Below are 6,693 nucleotides of genomic sequence, written 5' to 3'. Positions count from 1 at the left end.
TTATAAAAAAACAACCATCGGGAAGCAATCGAAAATCAAGTTGTTTTTGCGGTTTCCTTGGAAATCATACGAGAGCAATGTGTCGCATCGTTAACAGTGGCACCCGGCCTTGCAGACGCAACTGGCATCCGTGATATTGCGTGGGTTCGCCAACAACTACATACAAAAAGAAAGAATTACATATGTGGTGAAGAGATGCCGAAAGGGCCGAATAAAACTTACCTCCAAGCTGACGTCGTAGAAGGCGGTTTTCATTTCGGCAGCGCATTTTCTGAAGATATCCGAGGGCCCTTCTGCACTTTGAAGTTCCCCGCGCACTCCATGCACGTGCTGGCTGCGTACAGTTTCAGCTAAATGGAGCAGCTAAATGAACAGTAATAACACCATTTTGGAGCAGCCTTAGAGCCATAAAATGTCTTGCAGCATTCGAGTTGTTTTGGAGCATTTTTTTAGGATCAGCTGCTTTAAATAATTGCAATTTTCTATCTCTTAAGTAAAAAAATCATTTGATTTTTTTTATTTGACATTCAATGGTTTACTGACTGCATACACACCTCTAACAAGACAAGGCAAATGGGCAAAATATTGTTAGGGGAAAGTACATGCAGGTAGCTGCAACGGTTCACTGTCAAGGACACACCACTAGAACTAATCCAGCCTAGCTTCAGTGCCTTCTTCACACCAGCACATACTGCACAGCATAGCAGTGCCACCCGCATGGGAGAAGTACAGTGCCAGTGCGTACTACACAGGAAAACTCACATAATACAGTTTCAGGCAGGTGACATGCATGAGTTCTGGGTGAAGGGTTGTGGAAGGATACTTGGGCTGCAGAGGGGTGATCTGAGGTCACATTGAGTTGCGCAAGACGCGATAACGACCAACGCAGCGAGGCTGAAGTTTCTCATGCACGCCCATACAGCAGGCCGGGAGCCAGAAGCATAGTGATGTCACAGTGATTAATGTTGTAGTGATGCTTTTTAGAGTGGTGAGACGTGCCAAGCTGGTTTTGAGCAATGTGGCAGGTAGCATCAGCGTGGCAATGGCATCTAAAGTGTAACCGCAGGAAGAGTCATCAAGTCAGCAAGTTGTCAAACGGGAGTAAAGGGTCTCAGCCGAAAAGTAAATAAAAGGGAGTATCCGGCGGTATCATGCCGTGAGGAGTTATAGGTGGAATGTTACAAAAGGTAATGATCACGATGGTTGTCGGACAAATATATTGACAGTATGTCGGCCAGTGTGCAATTAAGGTGCCTAGTAAGACCATTCATTTGTGGATGGTAGGCCATTGTGAATTGGTGACGAAGCGGAGGTCATGAACTACTTGAAAGAGAAAGCAGCGGCCACGATCTGTGAGCAGTTGATGGGGAGCACCATGAAACAAGATGACATTATGCAGAACAAAGTTTGCAATGTCAGAGGCGCAGCAGGTGGGGATAGCTCTGGTTGTAGTATACCGGGTGGTATAATCAGTTCCCACAGCAATACATTTGTTTCTCGAAGTCGACGTCAGAAAAGGACGAAGATCGAGGCCCACACCACAAAATGGCAAAGTCAGAACTGTGATTGATTGCAGGGCCCACTAGGTTGAAGTGAGGGTGTCTTACCGTGCTGACACAGCTCACAAGCGGCGACACAGCAACGGACAGATTGGTAGAGACCAGGTGAGAAAAATTGTTGCACACTGTCGTACATGCCGACGCTCCCAGATGTAATGCTGTAGAGGAGTCATGAAGTTGAGCGGGAGGAGTAGAGTGCAGATGAGCCGGAACGACCAGTAAAATGCCCGCGCTGTCTGGACGCATATTGCATCGATATAATGTCTCGTGATGGAGCACAAACATGCTGGTGGAACGATCAGAGTTGTGTTGTGCAGCTGGTCAATAATGTGTTGCAGTGCGGGATCACGGTGCTGATTGGCACCGATGTTGATAAAGTCCAAGATGGGCAAATGTAGTCGTCTGTTGTATGGTCAGACAAATCGGGTGGATTTACGTGATTGCAGCACAAGCAATCAATGTCTTGGTGCAATTGGCCTGACTTGTAAACCACAGTAAATATGTACTCTTGCACGCGCAAGGCCCAGCAACCTAAGCGGCCGGTGGGCTCCTTAAGTGAAGACAGCTAACACAAAACATGATGGTCTGTCACTACGCAGGACCTCTCAAACAAATAAGGGTGGAATTCAGTCGATTCCCAAACAAGTGCAAGACATTCCCGCTCCATAATTAAATGTTTGCGCTCAGAGGGAGATAGCACGTGGCTGACATAAGAAATTATGCGGGAGTAACCATGCTGGTACTGGGCAAGGATAGCACCAATACCATGACCTCTAGCATCGGTGCACAGTTCTATAGGTGCAGAAGGTTCAAAGTGTGCCAGGACAGGTAGAGAGGTGAGGCCGGAAATAAGCATTATGCAGGCATGATCTTGATCACTGCGCCAGTGAAAGGGACGTTTTTCTGCAGAAGAGGTAAAAGAACAAGCGCAGTCTGCGAAGTTCTTAGAAACAGGCACAAAGCCCGAAAAAACTTCGCACATCACTTGAGCTATGAGGGTTAGGTAACTCGCTCACAGCTTGAACTTGGTCAGGGCTGGGCTGTGCACCAGCCGCATCAACCTAATCACCCAGGATTTTAATTTGGTGCTGGCCGAAGCTGCATTTTTTGGTGTTCACTTAAGACGGGCACGGTAAAAATGGCCAGGATGGTAGAAAGTCAATCAAGGTGGGTTACGAACATGGGAGAAAACGATGTCATCGAAGTAGCATAAACATGTTGTCCATTTGAATCCATGGTGGAGCGAGTCCGTCGTGCTTGAATGTCACAAGAGCATTACAGAGGAGTTCATCGGCGGTGACAAATGCAGTTTTCTCACGATCCTGTTCGTCGACACAGCAATTTGCCAGTAGCCGGAACGCATGTCGATGGAAGAATAGCTAGCACCATGCAAGCAGTTAGGTGCATGTCATTTCTCTGAAGAGGATAAACATCTTTCTTTGTTATCCGATAAGGTGGCGATAGTTAACACAAACTCTCCAACTGCGGTCTTTTTGACTAATACAACAGGGGACTCCCAGGAACTGCAGGAAGGCTCAATAACGTTGTTTGCCAGCATCTTGTCAACTTCCTTCTGTACGACATGCCCCCCAGCAAGGGAGGCACAATAAGGCCTTCTGTGGATGAGGCTGGCCCGACCCGTATTGAAGCGATGGATCACAACGGATATTCGGCCCAATGCTCGGTTCCCAAAATCAAATGTACAGATGTTTGAAATAACATATCGTAGCTGACAGGAGTAAGAATTTCGAAAAGACTAGCAGGAAATGGAATACTTGCTTCTATGTTACACACCTGGCCGTCAAGTTCAACTAAAAGCTTTTTACTATTGTGGCATGGTAGATTCAAAGGAGCTTACCACTTTGATGTGTTCAAGCACCACCACTGGCTTGGAGTTCACAGCAATGAGCAGCACATTTCTGCTACCTTGTGCATACTTTTTTGTCCTACGCTTGTATTGATAAATTTACAGTGCCTTCAGGGAGGACAGGTGGCACTGAAGGGATAGCCGAGGAAAACAGCTTCTTTACTTCATTGTCTGCTGCCAGTGCCTCTTCACGTTTTCACTTCAGCGACGTTGGGGCATCCTTAGATTCAACTCTGGCAATAGTCTTTGTGGATCATGTGGCTTACTAACACTCTTGAGAACATTTCTAGTAAATGGCACCTTCGTGATGTCCCCCCATCACACAAGTATGCCTTTGTAGGCTTGACATGCTCATTATTGATGAAGACTATGGTGAGGTACCTCGCTGAATTCTTTCGAAAGCAAAAGCATTAAAGCAATTCGTGTGGCTCTTTGTAGCTGAAAAAGTTTTCTAACGCAGTGTTTGGTCTCTTCTGCATTCACTACTCTCACCATCAATGAGTCAAAAGGATGGGAGAAGTTGCTATTGCACTATTTTTTTCACAATTCCCTCCAATGGATGCGGATCGTTTTAAATTTACTTCCAAATATTTTGCTCCGTGCTTCTCCAGTTAAAGAAAACCTATGATTTGCAATATTGTATGGCAAGACGTTGAGGCAGCCAGATGTTTGGAGCTGTTTTGGAGCAATATTGTATTTTAGAGTAGGTAAAGCAGTTTGGAGCAGAATGGAGCAAATGAAGCAGCACTTCCACCCCAGAATTAGTTAACTTACTTAGTAAATAGAAAAGCTCTTCATGGTAAATGATATCTGCTGTAGCAATGTTTGTTCCTGAGAATATCTTAATTCTGATGTCAACTCCTTTTTGAACGTGCTCGCTGAAATTCTCGGTGCACGTAGCTCTGCTAGCACAGAATTTGCTGGCAGGCTGTGCTGACTGATTTCTGTTAATAGTTGCCTGCATCAGAAGCAGAGGGGACTTACTTGGGTGGTGTAGTCTGGAGAGGTTTATAGCTCAGCATCATACATACTTCCCTGTACGACCACACTATATCGAAGGTTGCACTGTTCATGGGTGTCGGTGACCAGATGTGTCCACTAATCAAGAGAATAGCAAATGCGGGAATGAAAAAGACGAACCTATTGAGACCAATTCATTCATTCGAAATCAGTAGGATCACATACGTGGCACCATGCCTATGGCTAGCAAAAGCAGAAAAGAACAAGGTTGAAATCCTAATTAAAAAATGCGTCAAAACCACCCTGGACCTCCCTCCGTACACATCCACCCAAAAAATTCTCAACATGGGGATTTCAAACACTAGGCGAGCTCATTGAGGCTACCAGAGTAGCACAGCAGCGACTCCTATGCAGCCGATCGGGACTAAAAATGCTAGAAAAGCTAGGTTTCGAACCTCGAGCGAGGCTCAAGCTGACTGAGGATATCGTAACAAACATAAGGAACTAAATAAGGATCCCACCACTCCCAAGGAACACGCACCCGGTATACCATGAGGGTAGACAGAGAAAGCTCTAGGAAAAAAAAGAACTAGCAAACAGGACGTGGCCTACATGGACATGGAATATGAACACAGAATGGACTTCGTAGCCCTCGCAACCAGGGAGGACGGGGACCAGGTCTTGTGCTACAGCCTTTGACAGAGGGACACAACATCGACTGAGGAGGTGGCCATTGCGCCGGCTCTCATTCAACAGAATGCAAGGGTGATTGTAAGCGATTCCCAATCGGCTGTCCGAAACTACAATGCAGGCAGGGTATCCGCCAAAGCAGTTAAAATTCTGGCTGCCGGACTGCTACCGGTGGAGCTAATTAACCTCGTGTTGACTCCGGCCCGCGAGGGCCTGCAAGGAAACGAGACAGTGCACGCATTGGCCCATGAACTTACATACCAGGATACCAGTGCGGTCTCATCGAGCCCCTTCAGTGCTGGGAGCTAAAAAAATCATAATATTCTCAATCATTACAGATCAGAAAGACAGTCATTGCCTTGAGCAGACAAAATTCTAAGCAGGAAAGAAGAGGTTATACGGAGAAAGTTGCAGGCAGAGGTTTTTCCCAACCCACCCGCACTAAGCAGATGGCATCCGATGATACAGGACCCATGGTGCAAACACTGTGAAGAAATTGCAGGCATGATACACATGGTACAATGATACAATGAACCAGACATGAATTTGGAGTCCTGGAAGGCTTTAATGATCGGCGAGAACAAAGACGTCCAAAAGAAAATCATCCATCTGGCTCTGGACACCGCTGAATCTCATGGAATTCTCGCCTGCTGAAAAAGAAGACATCTTGATAGGTGTAAATAAAGGTATTCATCATCATGACGAGGAATGAAAGTACTTTTCCAGAATATCTGAAAAGATGTCACCTGCTTGTAGAAACCGGAGTTCTAGCTGTGCCGCTGGCATGCTAACTATACTGAAATAGAGAATTTTCTTCATAGCGTAATAACAATGGAGAAGGCATCAAAGCTGCCATATGCAAAGAGCAGTGACAGAAAACAGCACACTGCAGAGTTAACCTCTAAACTTAGTTTAATAATGAGTTAACATCACTAAAATCAAAAACCAATGAAGCATGCAGTTCAATGAGCAAAATACCTATGGGAAAGAAGTGGGGAAGACTACAAAAAGTGTGCAGCCTACGACTCAAAGCCACACTGCCCAAAGGTATTGCCGTACAGATTTTGCTCACCAATCTAAAGTACCATTACTTTAGGTAGGTAAGGCAAGGTGTTCCTTTATGCAAGCTAAACGTTGGCAGTGTTAGAAGCTGCTCACTAGTACTTGCGAGTGGGCTAGTTAACAATGTGCTTTTTGGGCTGTATCTCAACGAGAGAAAGCCAACGGAGCTCGTTACATGCGCATGTTGCAAGCTGCCTTTTTGCCACAGGCTCAAGTTTTTAAGCTTGACAATATCACACCACTTTGTGCGTCGAAGCGAGTCTTTCAGCAGGAGCCATCTACCCAAAGTAAAGGCGACATTAGAGCATACAGCTTGCATTTTCCCAGCACATTTTGAATGTACAGCTATCTAAGCCGGCAGCCCATGTTAATATAGAGATGTTACTAACTGAATAATTCTAAGTTAGCCTGCTCACTGTAGATTTTCTTATGCGGTTGATTTGGTTTCCTTTTTTAAAACAGCACCTAACATTGGTCTCAAAGACTGCAGAATAGTAGCTATTTAGTGCAAAAGCTGTGGATATGGGTACCATCAAGAATATTTTGTAACAATTT

This window comes from Amblyomma maculatum, unplaced genomic scaffold, assembly GCF_055883805.1.
Source record: "Amblyomma maculatum isolate TAMU_Amacu unplaced genomic scaffold, ASM5588380v1 scaffold_13, whole genome shotgun sequence".
Classification (NCBI taxonomy): Eukaryota; Metazoa; Arthropoda; class Arachnida; order Ixodida; family Ixodidae; genus Amblyomma; species Amblyomma maculatum.
Note: the sequence above shows the minus strand (reverse complement) of the source record.